This window comes from Mesoplodon bidens (assembly GCF_964165515.1).
Source record: "Mesoplodon bidens genome assembly, chromosome: 13".
Lineage (NCBI taxonomy): Eukaryota > Metazoa > Chordata > Mammalia > Artiodactyla > Ziphiidae > Mesoplodon > Mesoplodon bidens.
Genome location: NC_138169.1, coordinates 38,686,632 through 38,702,360, shown reverse-complemented (window position 1 = coordinate 38,702,360; position 15,729 = coordinate 38,686,632). Strand labels below are relative to the sequence as shown.

At 37.3% G+C, this 15,729-nt stretch overlaps 1 protein-coding gene across 3 annotated transcripts in view; it reads left to right on the top strand.

The window, feature by feature from the left end:
• Positions 1-15,729, top strand: part of ESCO1 (establishment of sister chromatid cohesion N-acetyltransferase 1) — a 68,907-nt gene that overhangs the window by 37,013 nt on the left and 16,165 nt on the right. The window lies entirely within an intron of this gene.

Genomic DNA, 15,729 nt, shown 5'->3' with positions numbered 1-15,729 from the left:
GAATTTGTAGTATAGTTAAAAAAAATCCCACAAAGTAAATAAGTTTTAGTATGTATTTTTTGATGTATGTGCATTTGAGGCATAATGGGTATTACTTAATACTTGGTTTTGGAAGTAGCAAAATTTTAAATAATTTTGAACCATTTCAGATATCTTGTGAAAATAGTAATTTAATGTAATTGCTGTTTACCCATATCTGAAATGGAATTTATTTTTATTTTATACATGTTACCTTCAGTACTGTACACTCACATTAATAAGACCTCCAGGATATCTGAACTGAGATCACCAATTCATTTCATATAGGCACCAGATGTTGGATTATTTAAAGATCTTTATTGGCTTCAGTTAAATTTGTATCCTTACCTTTGGTTGAAGGATTTATATTCATGGTTTTATTTATCCAGTTACTTCTTCCCAAGATAAGTGGGGTTTTCTTTTTTTGGTTCCCTTCTGTGATGATCCTTTATATTCCTTATTTCATCTGCTTTTCCACACATACACCCTCCTGCTGCTTAACTAAATAAAATATAAGGTGTGTGGACATAGAATATCTATAGCTAGATATTGTCACTTGAAATTTGTACTTTTCCAATTTGACTGTATTAATATCCTTACAACTTGAAAAGAAAAATAGCTCTATCAGGCAGCTAAATTATAGAATACTTCTTTGGCAAAAATATTTGTTTATTTTACATATGTGAATCTGGTAGAAGTTAAAATGTGTTCTGCTCAAGTTACATTATCTGATTCTCGCAACCAGTTTCCTCAAATTATGAAAAGATTTGGTTTAAAAGACTTAATTCTTTATTTTAAAGGAAGTTCTTAATTTCTGACACAATCTGTAAAGAAATCCACCAGGAATTAATGTACTCTGCTCTTCCACAATACCAAAGGAAATTAGTTTATGGAACAAGGTGGAGTCATCACCTTCTCAACAAATTCTGGCTCTTGCAAAGCTGTAAAGCAGTAGAGCAACTTAGGGAAGACTGATTCCTGCCCCAGACCCCACCCCCACCCTCCTTGATGGGACAGAGCTATGGGTTATTTTATTTATTTTTGAAATAAGCTCAAGAGAAGGAATCGAGTTTAGCAGTTGGCCATCCTTCACTAACATCAAAGTTAATGTTCTTATCTTTTGCTGTTTTCAAATGTGTAGGTATACATAGATTTTAAGGTAGAAACTCCTCCAGAACATTGTGTATGGAGAGAGGATAAAAACATACCTATGTTAAAGATATTCTGCTGTGATCACAACCCTGGATTTTGGGTTGTGACATGAATCATTTATTGGGCACCTAATATTGTGCTTTTGCATTAAGTATTCTTAAGTGTTTGATGAAACATCTAAGTTTTTTAAATGCCAGTTCATCTGTTGTGTATGATTCTTGGAGAGAAGCATATAGAAAAGAAGTCATTTCGTGCTCTGGCTTTTATTTATTTCAAATGGGCAGTGTTCAGCGATTGGAAATCAAGTTTTCTTCCACTTAGAATAAATTAGAATGAGTTATGCTTTTTATATTTTAATCAAACATTCTTTAGAAAATAAGTAGTTTTTCCTCAGGGTAAAAAGTTTCCCTTAGACATGGTAATAATCTATGACAGCTTAAAATGGCTGAAGTCTTCTTTTCAAAAGATTAAAATAACATAAATTATATAGCCATAGTATCAATAGAAATTGATGCCACAGAGGCTACTTTTGGTTGACTAAAATATTTTCTTTTTCTTTTCCTTATCCTCTTTGGTTTGGGGTAGGGGAGAGAGTGATGGTGCTCTCTTTCTCTATTCCTTCATTGTACTCCATCTGCCTCATTGACGCCATTTGAGGAAATGTATTTTATCTGACTTACTAGAAACTATTTAGGAAGGAGCCCCTTAAGGCCTCAGGGGGAGCCTGGATTCTGGTTTAGACCTAGGTTCATTTCAGTTTCCCTTCATGAACTCAGATACTGTTTTCCTAAAGGTGCGAAGAGAAAGCAGGAAAAACTCCCCCAAGAGCATTGAGCCATGTTGCTAGGCAAGGAACCTGTCCAGAACTCATCTGTATTTTGAGCTTTTAGTAATGCAGAAGAGGAATAATGTGTGGGTTCTTTGCAGAAAATCTCCTAACTTAATCTTTCTTACCTCTGTCTTTCCCTTATCTCCTTTGAATTGATTAACATTTGACTGAATGCTTTGTGGAGGACCTTACTCTCAAGGGTATTTGATATACCCTTGCCTTCAAATTTAGGAACAAAGCCTGAAAGAAATGAAAAGTTAACAGTAGAAGATTTAAGTAACTATTAAAGCAATAAATCAATATTAACTATTTAAATTAAATTATAAAGCGAAAGAGAGGCATGGACATATATACAGTACCAAACGTAAGGTAGATAGACAGTGGGAAGCAGCCGCATAGCACAGGGAGATCAGCTGGTGCTGTGTGACCACCTGGAGGGGTGGGATAGGAAGGGTGGGAGGGAGGGAGACACAAGAGGGAAGGGATGTGGGAACAGATGTATATGTATGACGGATTCACTTTGTTATAAAGCAGAAACTAATAAAAAAAATTAAATTATAAATTAGCTTTGCAGTTTAGAAGTGATAATTACTTTGGTAGAGCAGTGATCAGAAGAGGGGTTTGTTTTCATGTCTTGATGACAAGAAAAACTTCGAAGAAGGATTTGACAGATCCCTGATTAGATGTACAGCTGCACTATCCAGTATGGTAGCACTAAACCACAGAAAGAAAAATGCTGTTCCTCAGTTACAGTAACCAGTGCTCAGTAGTCACATGTTGCTAGAGGCTACGTGTTAGTGTAGATGTAGAATATTTGTATTGTCACAGTGAGTTCAGTTAGGCAGTGCTGCTACAGAAAGCTGAGTCAGGGAAGCCATGATCCAGTAACCTTTAATTTCTTTTATGTGAAACTTGAATACATGTGAATTTACTTCTGCATACTTTTTCTATATTCCTTTTGAAGATAATTAGGACAAAGAGGAAACTGGGTGTGGAGCAGGAATAGGGATTTTTAAGTCTCGGGATTGGGAAAGGAATCTGAAGCAAAGTAGCATTGGCTCTTAGAACTGTACTCCGACATTGTTAGGGAATAGGGAGCCCAGGTATATTTGTAGGAGGAATTCAGAGAGCCGACTCAGAATTTGGTCTGAGTTTCATTGAGTTTCCCTGCTTAAAGGTTGAAAGTTGAAAGTTAAGAAGTAGTTTCTTTAGAAACAGGTAGGAATTTGTTACATAAAAATTACCAAATGTCTTATTTCAAGCATCCAAGTGTTTTTTCTCTTTTCCCTGACACACATTTTTAGTTTGTCTAACTTATTCTATCTTAAAGACTTAAAATAATGTGGTGTATAAATGTAGAATGGGAGCAGTCAGAAAGTAATTTTCCTTTGGGATGTGAAGGCCATATATTGGAGAAAGAATACCTTTAGAATGAATGTTACATGCAACAAAATTTTACATTTTTAAAAATAAATTTATTTATTTATTTATTTATTTATTTATTTATGGCTGCGTTGGGTCTTCGTTGCTACGTGCAGGCTTTCTCTAGTTGTGGCCAGCGGGGGCTACTCTTCGTTGCGGTGCGTGGGCTTCTCATTGTGGTGGCTTCTCTTGTTGCGGAGCATGGGCTCTAGGTATGCGGGCTTCAGTAATTGTGGCATGTGGGCTCATTAGTTGTGGCTCGTGGGCTCTAGAGCCCAGGCTTAGTAGAAAAGTGTTGACAAACTCTGGGGAGTATAGTGGCAAATAAAAACTTCAATCTGTTTTTCCTCTACTTTTCTGTATTCCAGAGATGGTACTGCCATTTACTCATATCCACAAGCTGAAAACTTCAGAACAGTCCTTCAGTTTTCTTTTTATTGTGCTTCTAACTCAATCTATTAGTGAATTTCATCTTCAAAATAGATTCCAAATACTCCCACTTTTGTCATGTCTACTGCTCCTGCTCTGAACCAAGCTGGCATCATTTTTTGCCTGGACCATTTGTGTAGTGCTTTCCTAACTGGTCTCCCAGCTTCCATTTTTGTTTTCCTTTAATCTTTCTCCATGTTGTCCATAGCAGTCTTTTAAAAACTTGAATCAGATTATGTCCTTCCTTTATTTAAAATTTTCCAGTGATTTCGCATCACACATAGAATAAAATTCAGAGTACTTAACTGTGGCATCAAGGCCCAGCACACTCCCCCTTCTCTAATCACATCTCCTTACACTCTTCCCCTTACTTGCTGTACTCCGGTCATGCAGATCTTCCTTCTGTTCTTAAACCACTTCAACCACATTCCATTCTTAGTGTATTTGTACTTATATTACTTTTTCTTGGAGTGTTCTCTCAGATCTTTACATACTGGCTCTCTTCATTCTGGTCTTAAAGACACCCTCTCTGACCACCCAGTACAAAATAGCTCCCCTTGTCCCTCTTCTGTCTGTATAACTTACCACACTCTGAAAGTTTGTTGTGTGTATTCCCCACTGGAGGAGAAGCTGTGTCGAAGCAGAATCCTTGATAGTCTGTTTATCATGCTGAAGAGCACCTGCCAATGCGTAGTAGGGGCTCAACAAATACATTGAGTTAAAGAACAGATTTTGATTTGAAGCCTCAGAACAAGAGTGGTGAGTCTCAGTTTTCTCATTTAAAAATGAGATTAAACCAGAAGATTTCTCTGGACTTTGGCAACTCTGATATTTGTTGATATTAAATCATTGGGAATTAATAATATAAATATATTTGGGGGACATGGAACATATTGTAAGTTAGACAGAATAGTAACATACTTCAAAATATGTAAAGCAGCCCAAATTTGAATTCATTGTGGCAGTTAGAGGTTTATTAACTAGGTTTGCATATTGCATTATATATCTGACTGAATTTAGGTGCTAAAATCGTTTGTTCTTTGTTTAGAAAAATAGTCAAAGGAATTTAACTCTTTTTTTTTTTTTTTTTTTTGCTAAGATGTAAGAGGTCATTATTTTTGTACCAGTGGTTTTTCTTCAGTTGTATTTAATTTTAATTTTCTGTAAGATAAATTTTTCTTTATATATAAAAATAATGCTTCTAATCCTTCTATCATAGGAATTAAATCTTTGAGAGTTTTAGTTTCTCTCCTGAAATTCTTCTTTCACGTAGTTTTTCCTCTTGTCCTTTAAAATGTTTAGCATACGTGTAATAGCAATTTTAAAGTTCTTTTCTGCTAATTCAAACATTTGGGTCACACTGGGCCTGTTTCTACTGACTTTTTCCCTCTTGATCTTGGATCATAATTTCCTATTTCTGTCCATGGTCTTACTTTTTTTTTATAGACTTTATTTTTATAGAGCAGTTTATAGGGAAATTGAGCCTACGGTAGAGAGAGTTCCTGTATACTCCTGCCCCTACATATGCTTGACATTCCACACCAGAGTGGTACATTTGTTGCAGTTGATGAACCTACATTGACAAATTATCACCCAAAGTCCATAGTATATATTAGGGTTCACTCTTGGTGTTTTACATTTCATGGGTTTAAAAGATACATAATGACATGTATCCAGTAATGTCATACAGAATAGTTTTTCTGTTCTCCCCAGCCCCTGGCAACCACTGATCTTTTTAACTGTTTCCAAAGTTTGGCCTTTTCCAGAATGGTATGTAATTGGAATCATACAGTATGTAGCCTTTTCACATTGACTTCTTTCACTTACTATTATGCATTGAAAGTTACTCTGTATCTTTTCATGATAGCTCATTTCTTTTTAGTGATGAATAATATTTTATTATCCTGATGTATCATAATTTATTTACCTATTCACCTACTGAAGAACATCTTGGTTGCTTCCACATTTCGGCAATTGTGAATAAAGCTGCTGTAAATGTCCATGTGCAGGTTTTTGTGTGGACATACCTTTTCAACTCGTTTTTGTAAATACTAAGGAGTGCAAATGCTGGGTCGTATGGTAGGAGTATGTCTAGTTTTGTGAGAACTGCCAAACTGTTTTCCAAAGTGGCTGTACCATTTTGCATTCCCACCAGCAATGAATGAGATTTTCTGTTGCTCCACATTCTTGCCAGAATTTGATGTTGTCAGCGTTCTGGGTTTTAGCCATCCTAATGGTTGTGTATTGGATCTTACTGTTGTTTTAATTTGCATTTCCATGGTGACAGAATAGGGAGCATCTTTTCATATGCTTATTTGCCATCTGTATATCTTCTTTGGTGAGGCATCTGTCCAGATCTTTGGCCCTTTTTTTTTCTTTTTTAATTAATTAATTTATTAATTTATTTTTGGCTGCATTGGTCCTTGTTGCTGCACACGGTCTTTCTCTAGTTGTGTTGAGCAGGGTCTACTCTTCGTTGAGGTGTGCGGGCTTCTCATTGCTGTGGTTTCTCTTGCTGTGGAGCACGGGCTCTAGGTGCACAGGCTTCAGCAGTTGTGGCGCGCAGGCTTCAGTAGTTGTGGCTCGCAGGCTCTAGAGCACAGACTCAGTACTTGTGGCCGCACGGGCTTAGTTGCTCCGTGACATGTGGGATCTTCCTGGACTGGGTCTCAAACCCGTGTCCCCTGCATTGGTAGGCGGATTCTTAACCACTGCACCACCAGGGAAGTCCCTGGCCCATTTTTTAACAGGTTGTTTGTTTTCTTATTGTTGAGTTTTAAGAATTCTTTGTATATTTTGGATGACAGCCCTTTATGAGCTAGGTCATTGTAAATATTGATATCTCCCAGTCTGAGGTTTGTCTTCTCATCCTCTGGACAGTGCCTTTTGCAGAGCAGAAGTTTTTAATTTTAAGTTTAATGAAGTCCATCTTATCCGTTCTTTCTTTCATGGATTGTGCTTTTGGTGTTGTATCTAAAGAATTATTGCCATACCTAAGGTCATCTGGATTTTTCCCTTTGTTATCTCCTAGGAGTTTTTATAGTTTTGCATTTCACATTTACATCTATGGTCCATTTTGAGTTAATTTTTGTGAAGGGTGTAAGGTCTGTGTCTAAATCCTTTTTTTTTTTTTGCACGTGGACATATAGTAGTAGTTCCAGCACCATTTGTTGAAAAGACTATCTTTTCTCCATTGTATTGCTGTTGCTTTTTACCAAAGATCAGTTGACTATATGTGGGTCTGTTTCTGAGCTTTCTATTCTGTTTCATTGTCTCTTTGTTTCTTCTTTCACCAGTGTCACACTGGCTTGATGATTGTAGCTTTACAGTAAGTCTTGATGTCCAATAGTGTTAGTTCGCTGACCCTGTTTGTTTTAAATATTGTGTTAGCTATTCTGACTTTTTTGCCTCTCCATATAAACTTAAGAATCAGTTTGTCAATATCCACAAAATAGCTTGCTGGGATTTTGATTGGGATTGCATTGACTCTATAGATGAAGTTGGGAAGAACTGACCTGTTAACAATATTAAATCTTCCTGTCTTGCCTTGTAAGTTTTTCTTGGACATTGGACATTGTGTATAAAAGAACACTAGCAACTGAAGTAGATAATCAGATAATTCCCTTCCCTGCCGCCGCCCCCCGCCCCCTAGCCAAAGCTTTCCCTTCTTTCTGTCTGGCAACTACGTTAAGGGGCTGATCTCTTAGATTTCATTAGGAGTTGAGTTGGGTTGAAATTTTTAGTTATTTTATCCATTTGGATTTTTAATGTCTTAAGGTTGGGATCAAGTGCCTTTCTCCAGCAGAGGTTGAGGATCTAAACTCCACAGTACACAGATCTCTCTATACCTCCTAGCCCCACTCAGCAGATATCCCATGGGAGAGAGTTGGTGGAGAATTACTTCTGTGTTTCGCGCTCCTCCAGATTTCAGACTTCCACGCCAGCTCACTTATGACCATTAAGAATTTGATTGATTTTTCCTTGTCCCAGTAGGAGACTTTTCTTGTCCTCTGCCTGTGGCAATCCTGCTCCTCTAACACACTGATTGGTCAATGTCTCAGGGGTAAAAATGGCTGCTGGTCTCTGCTCACCTAGGTAGGGCGGGTTCATCTCTGGAAATCAGTCCACAGCTCTTCATTGCCTTAAAAAAAAAAAAAGAAAACAAAATGTTTTTTAGTTTATTGGGTGTTTTCTTATTACAACAGGACTAGTGATCTTTTTATGACCTTCTTTATCTTAACTGGGAGTGGAACTCCCAAAGATACATGTTTAGAGAACATTTTTCAGTAATGGACTTGGGACTTGGGGTGGAGGGGAGTTTGGGCCATGAATTTTTTAAAATCATGAGTGAAACTGAAGAGGTCAGTAGATTTGCTCACTAAGCCCAGATGACCTTGAGATGAGACTGACATCAAATGAATTATTTCTTATATACTGGGAGATTATTGCTACAAGTTGAAAAGTGCTTAATTGATGAATCCTAATAAAGGGATGTTTTGGATTCCTTAGTATTTGAGAATGACTGGAGAGAAAAGAATCTCATAATTCTTCATTTGACTTTTAGTTAGGTCTGACCCCAGTATACCTTAAGATAAATATTATTCCTGTAGTAATAGATTTGATGATGTAATTACAGATGTTGTCTTAACTGGCACAATTGGGAAAATTGGGTCAGTTAATCAAAGAAGTTGATTCAAGTGGAGATCCTTAGTATCAGAATACCCAACTAATAGTAGCTTAGATCATAAGGATACATGTTTTCTTAAGAAGAAGTCTGGAGGTACATAGTCTTGGGGTTGTCCCATTCAGCATTCAACAATCAAAAAAATGTTTTTTAAAAATACCCAACATGAACACTGGTATTTCTCCTTCAGTGCCCTCCTCTCCTTAGTGTGTTGACTTCTTAGCTTCATAGCTGTAACTTCATGGTCTATAAAGTAAACTCCTGTAGTCCAGGTACCATGTTCAGATTTAAAGCAGGAATGTTGGTTGGAGTGGGTATTCTTTTTTTTTTTTTTTTTTTTTTTTGCGGTACGCGGGCCTCTCACTATTGTGGCCTCTCCCATTGCAGAGCACAGGTTCCGGACACGCAGGCTCAGCGGCCATGGCTCACGGGCCCAGCCGCTCGGCGGCATGTGGGATCTTCCCAGACTGGGGCACGAACCTGTGTCCCCTGCATCGGCAGGCGGACTCCCAACCACTGCGCCACCAGGGAAGCCCAAATACGTGTTTTTTTTTTTTGTTTTTTTTTTTGGAGTGGGTATTCTTTCAAAAAGAGTCCCTCAAGTGGTTTTTTCCTTTTATCAGTGAAGAACAGCATTTTTCCAGAAGCTCTTGCAAAGTTCCCTATGTCTTATTCACCAGAACTGGGCCTGGTAGCTACCCTTAGCTGCAAGAGAGCTGGGAATGCAAGAACCTGTCAAAAAGAAGTAAGAGAATATGATTTATTATGCCAGTGGTTCCCAAGGTAGGGGAATGGGGTTTTTATTACATAACTTCTGTTAGGTAGCATCTGGAAATATGTGGAGAGTATTGACATTTGGTGGGCAGGGTTTAGGGGTACTAAACTTTTTGCAGTGCATGTGACAGTTCCAAAGAAGGTAGAATGTCTAGCCTAAAGTGCCAGTAACAGCCCTGTTGAGAAACACTGGACTATTTGGAATTTATTGTTGGAAATACACATATTACCACCCCAAACAAAATGGTTAAAAAAAGAATGGGAGAGAATGGCTTGGGATGGGCAAAAAGAACAATGTCTTCTATAGGGTCATTACGTAGTTTAAACATTTCATTATAATTTGAAGCCTATCAATATATGTTAAATGTAATTGATGGGGGGAAGCTGTTTCTTTGAGTATGGATCTTCTAATTAGTTTAGCTTTGTCTTTTTCCTCATATAAATCACACCCATAGCCATCCTTTATGATGTACTTTTAAAAAAATAGAGGAAGAACTTAAATATTGCAGAGCAACCTGAGAATCTGGGTATAGAATTGTTCTTGTTGCATTTCTGATTTTTAAAAGAGACTTGGCCTATTTGCTTTTTTCCAGAATGTCCTGCGTAACTTTCATTAAAACAACTATTTTTGCACTCTTGTTTTTTAAAGAGGAGATGCAGACCCAAATACCTGTGCTTTTTTTTATATAAAAAAATAAGTTCATTTATTCATTTATTTTTGGCTGCCTTGGGTCTTCGTTGCTGCGTGTGGGTTTTTTTTTTTTTCTAGTTGCGGCGAGCAGGGGCTGCTTTTCGTTGTGGTCCATGGGCTTCTCATTGCGGTGGCTTCTCTTGTTGCGGAGCACAGGCTCTAGGCGCACGGGCTTCAGTAGTTGTGGCGCACAGGCTTTAGAGTGCAGGCTCAGTAGTTGTGGCGCATGGGCATTGTTGCTCCGTGGCTTGTGGGATCTTCCCGGACCAGGGCTCAAATCCGTGTCCCCTTCGTTGGCAGGCATATTCTTAACCACTGCGCCACCAGGGAAGTCCCTGCACTATAATTTTGGCAGTTTATTTGATTGCATTTTATAGTTAAAATAATAAATTGGCATAAACAAATAGGAACAAACAAATGACTCTTGGTAATCACGTCACTTAGTTTTGGAATTCCAAAGTAGTTGTTTACTGGTTGACAGTCAGTGTGCCCCAGGCATCAGCTTCTGTTACCCAGGGAAAACTAAGCATTGGTTAGTCCAGCAAGTTGATTAGGTGGACATCATTTAAGAAAGTTACTGCCATGTATTAAAAATATCTAATTAGCTGAGCTCTAGACTTTTTTCCTGAATTATAAATTGGGTGACCTTAATAAAAACCAGACTTCATCACTTCTGTTTCTTTTAGATTTTTGTTTTTCTTAATCAGAAGCTATTAAAACTCCAGTTTTAAGCTATTAAAACTTAAAAGCAGTTCTAAGATTCTACCATTTTACCCATGAAAATGTTTTGGTGTTCAGAACATCTTAAGCACCTCTCATAAAAACCTATTTCTTAGAACTTAGATTTTTCTCAGGAAGTGGTGAAAACTATAATTTAAAAAATATATATACAGGGCTTCCCTGGTGGCGCAGTGGTTGAGAGTCTGCCTGCTGATGCAGGGGACACGGGTTCGTGCCCCGGTCCGGGAAGATCCCACATGCCGCGGAGCGGCTGGGCCCGTGAGCCATGGCCGCTGAGCCTGCGTGTCCGGAGCCTGTGCTCCGCAATGGGAGAGGCCACAACAGTGAGAGGCCCGCGTACAGCACACACACACACACAAAATATATATATACACACACACACACACACACACGCGCGCGCGACAGGGATGTTAGAGAAATGGAAAATAACTGTTGAAAACAGATGTTGCTCTGTAAATCATTGAGTTCCTTCCAAAGTAATTTAAAAAATTGTATTTCAGAATCAGATGGTCCTTAGTTATGAAAAGACATTATTGAAATTTTTTTCTTATATACCATTATTGTATTACTTGCAAGAAAGAGCATTTAAATACTTCTCTTTTAACATGTACTTTTAAGGGCATTTGTTCCTCAAACCTCCATTGTGGAGAAAATTTTCCTTTCACATTTTTTTCCTTAGAAAGATTTTAATTTAGGTGAATTAAAGGGTGGCCTTCAAAGTTTTTATTCTTCAACTCATCTTTTAAAAGAAAATTTATAAAAGCAGTATGTATACCTGGAAATGGAAATTTCCAGAATTGTAAGGTATAAAATGAAAGAAAAAGAGCCTCCTTTTTCCCTACCCTATTTCCAGTCTCATTCTCCACTGGTTAAGCACTTTTGTCTTTTTCAGTGTTTCCAACATTGTATGTATAGCTTATATGTATATATATATATATCTCAAGCTGTATATAAATGTGTTTTAGTAAAATCTTCTTTTCCCAGTTTTTACTAGCTATATTTTGATAGTTTTGTTGATTGCCTTTAAGTTTAATATTTATAAATGATATTTGACTCCTTGGTGACTGCATTCTCCCCCTCTTTACCTTCCACATTCTGTCAGCTATAAGTTTTGTAATTGTTCAGTAAGTATTATTTAATTCACTGTAACTTAGTGAAGTAGTTTTCATTCCTCTTTTATGGGTTACAAAACTAAGACAGAGAGGTTAAGTTCTTGGTTTTATGAATAGAGGCTTTAGTCCTTCAAGCACACTCCAGCGTTTCAAAAATATTTACTGGTTACTTAATTTTCAGTGCTATGACTTGGGCTATAGTGTGTGTCAAACGAAGTCTTAGTCGTTTTGGAGCTTATGGTCTATATTTATAGTAAGTCTCATTGTAGGCCTCAGCAGTCTAGTCATCCCCAAACTCCAGATCCCTGTAGCTTAATCCCTGGATCCAAGAAAATTGGTCGTAGGGTACAGGATACAGGATTTATCAAAACAGTTTTACTGGAGGAGTCGAAGCTTTTAGGGGTTCTAGCTTCTGTTCAGTTCAAATATTGCAGAGAATGAGGAAAGTGCACTGGAGGGGATCCTGCTATCATAGCACACCTACAAAATGAAAAGTCTATAAAACATCTGTAGAATTGAGTCAGAGTTTTCTAAAATAAAACAAAGTTTTGTGTATATTCTTTGATTTCTGACTCACTTAATGAATAAAAAAACCCCACTGTGTCATGGGACTTTCGTTTTTCTGAATACCTCTTTAAAACTGCAAAATTAACTTACACAGGTTGGCTAGCTTTTAGTGGTTAAGTCATTTAAAATGGGAAACCATGAATCTTGAAATAGTCTAGTAGTAATAAATACAGCTAACAGATTTGAAGGTTAACTTCAGACAGCATTGTGCTTAATTTTGCTTTAATAGACTGATTATATCATTCACGCCTGGTTGACTGAACACAGATCAACATATAAGATAAGCTTCATGTTTTTTAATTCCCAGAGGAATTTTTTGAGGGTAAATAAATTGATACAAATTAATTTATTTTACATTTAGGAGGGAAAAGAAATGACATCAGTTAAGGTCTTTCTGTGTACCAGGAACTCCTCTAAGCATTTTACCCATATTAAACTCCTCTTAGTTCTTTTAGCAGATCACTAAGTAGTTACAATTAATTTATAAAGGAGGAAACAGCAGAAAGAAGGATACGTATTTTGCCTGAAATCACACAGCTAGTGAGTGACGTAGTTGGCTCTAGGGTCCATGAGTAATAGACTAGGTTCTTATTATTTTATCTGAATTTCAACAAAATATATTGTGTGTACAATAAATTTAGCTCAGAAATAATTGACCGCATCTTCAGTGCTTGTCCTGACTCACAGCTCCCAAAACCTTTGGAATTTCCTAAGTGATGGGAGAAAGTGTCTTTTGTTACGTTAACGAGATGACCTTTGGAATTCACCCAAGGACTGGGGCTGTTTGCCAGTGGAGCTGACTACAGAGGGTTGGAAGTTTCAGTTCTCACACCCTGATCCTGGGGAGGGGAGAGGGGCTGGAGATTGAGTTCTGTTACCAGTGGCCAATGATTTGATCAATCCTGCCTCTGTAGTGAAGCCTCCAAAAAACCCAGAAGGACAGGGTTCACAGAGCTTTTGGGTTGGTGAACACATGGAGATTCGGGGAAGGTGGTGTGCCTGGAGAGGGCATGGAAACACATCTTTATCATTATTGTTGTTAATAGAAGATTATTTTTGCAAAGTATCCAAACATGAATTAAAACCAGCTGCTTGGGGGTAGTTATATATTAATACTTTTATTATAACATTTTATTAAAGTAGAAAAAACAGGAAATACAGATAAACTAAAAGGAAAAAAATTAAATCACTCAGATGACCTCTGTTTATATTTTGGTGTATGTCCTTGCTGACTTTTAAAATATTCATAAGTACATATTTATGTTTAAAATTCATTTCAACAAAATATTTTTTTATATTTCAAGAGTCTATAATTTGTTTCTCTTATGCAGTTTTTCTGCAGTTTTTTATGCTTTCTGCCTTGGGTACTGTCAAAAAGAGCATGTGACCGAATTTTGAATGAGCTAATTTTAATTTACTTTTGTTTCTGAAGACTTAAAATTTTAAAAACAGATGGTATTCAGAATATTCTATTTCAACATATAAAAAGTGTTAGACTTGCTGTCGAACTAAAAGATGCCTGTTTTTCAAATTCCTTTAGTAATTTTAAGTAAAATTTTAATTGAAATACAACATGTAAAGAAAGGTACCCAAATAATGAGTGCTCAGCTTAATGGTGTAGTTTTGCAAAGTGAACACCCACATGACAAGAAACACCACTAGCATCTCAGAAGCCGCTCTGTGCCCCCACTGCAGTCAGTGCTTTTCCCAGCCTCAGGTCTAACCACTCTGCTGACTGGATTGATTTGACATTCATTTTTCACTTCTGAATAAATGGTATTTGAGCAAGCCTTGGGCCTTGGGCACAGTTTTGACAATGGGTGATTTGAACTTTCCAAAATAGTCTACCCCATCTCGCCCCCCATCCCCACCACCAAACAGTGAGTCCCCAGGTACTCATCACTTAGCTTTAACAAGTCACAGTTCATGGGGAATCTTCTTGCATCCAACCCTCCTAATTATTTTAAAGTGAAACCCAGGTGTCACATTATCATTTTAGTGGATATTTTTAAATATGTATTTTTAAAAGATGAAAAGATTACTGTTTTTTTTAACCGTAAACAGGATTTAAAGAGTATAACCACACCTTTAAAATTTAATTCCTTAATATCAGATATTCCCTCAGGGTTCAGAATCTCCCCAAATATCTCGTAATTTTCTATACTGTTTGAATTAAGATCCATATGTTGTATTGGTTGGTATGTCTCTTAAATCTCTTTTCATCTAAAGGTTCTCCCTCTAGGTCTTTTTTTTTTTTCCTTGCCATATTTGTTGATTTTTTTTTTTTTTTTTTTTTTTTTTGGTGGTACGCGGGCCTCTCACTGTTGTGGCCTCTCCTGCTGCGGAGCACAGGCTCTGGATGCGCAGGCCCAGCAGCCATGGCTCATGGGCCCAGCCGCTCCGCGGCATGTGGGATCTTCCCGGACCGGGGCATGAACCCGTGTCCCCTGCATCAGCAGGCAGACTCTCAACCACTGCGCCACCAGGGAAGCCCTTGATAATTTTTTTGAAAAGCTGGTTATTGGTTTTATTTTTCAGGATATTCTTTCATGGGTGTTTCCATTCAACCTTTTATGAAAGTGATTAGTATGAACGTATTTAACTTGAACGCACAGATCTAAATGTTTGGTTGATGAATTTCAACAATTGTATACATCAATATATTCACCACCCAATGTATTTTGTTTTCAACTGTAGTCTTTTTCAAATGGAAAAAGAGAAAAACCCCTTCCATTCTTTAGACTCTGAAGTCTAGAGTAACTACAGTGGGGTTGGGGCAAAAAAAAAAAAATCATTGATTGCTATCAGCAGTGTAAAGCGTTCTGCTTTTCAGTAGCCGGATGGGTGAATTAAAAATATTTGGGGTTTGGAAAATACCACTTGCTAGCAGAGGGATATGTGTAACATGTTAGAGCTAAAGGTGAAAGGTGTAAATGCACTGCACTGAAATTTATATCTTTGCAAAAAAGCTGTGGCTATTTGGTTCTTCCTCTAAATTGCATTTACCCTTCCCAAAACCTCCACCTCTGCCTCAGTTTCAAGTAGCAGACACATTTCATCTCATCTAAGTATTCTAAAGATAGGAGGATCATGTGGTTATTGACTCCAGGAAAGAGTTAACTGCAGTTGAAGCATATAAATGTCTTTAGTATCTTATTTGACAGATATTAGCCAACTTGGTTCTTTCATCTTTGCCTTGTCCAAGATTTGAATTTATTGTCGTATTTAACTTTGGAGACTTTATTAATTGTGTTTTCTTAAAGTAGTACATGGATTTTAGTTTGATACCATTAGAAAGGTAGAGTGGAAG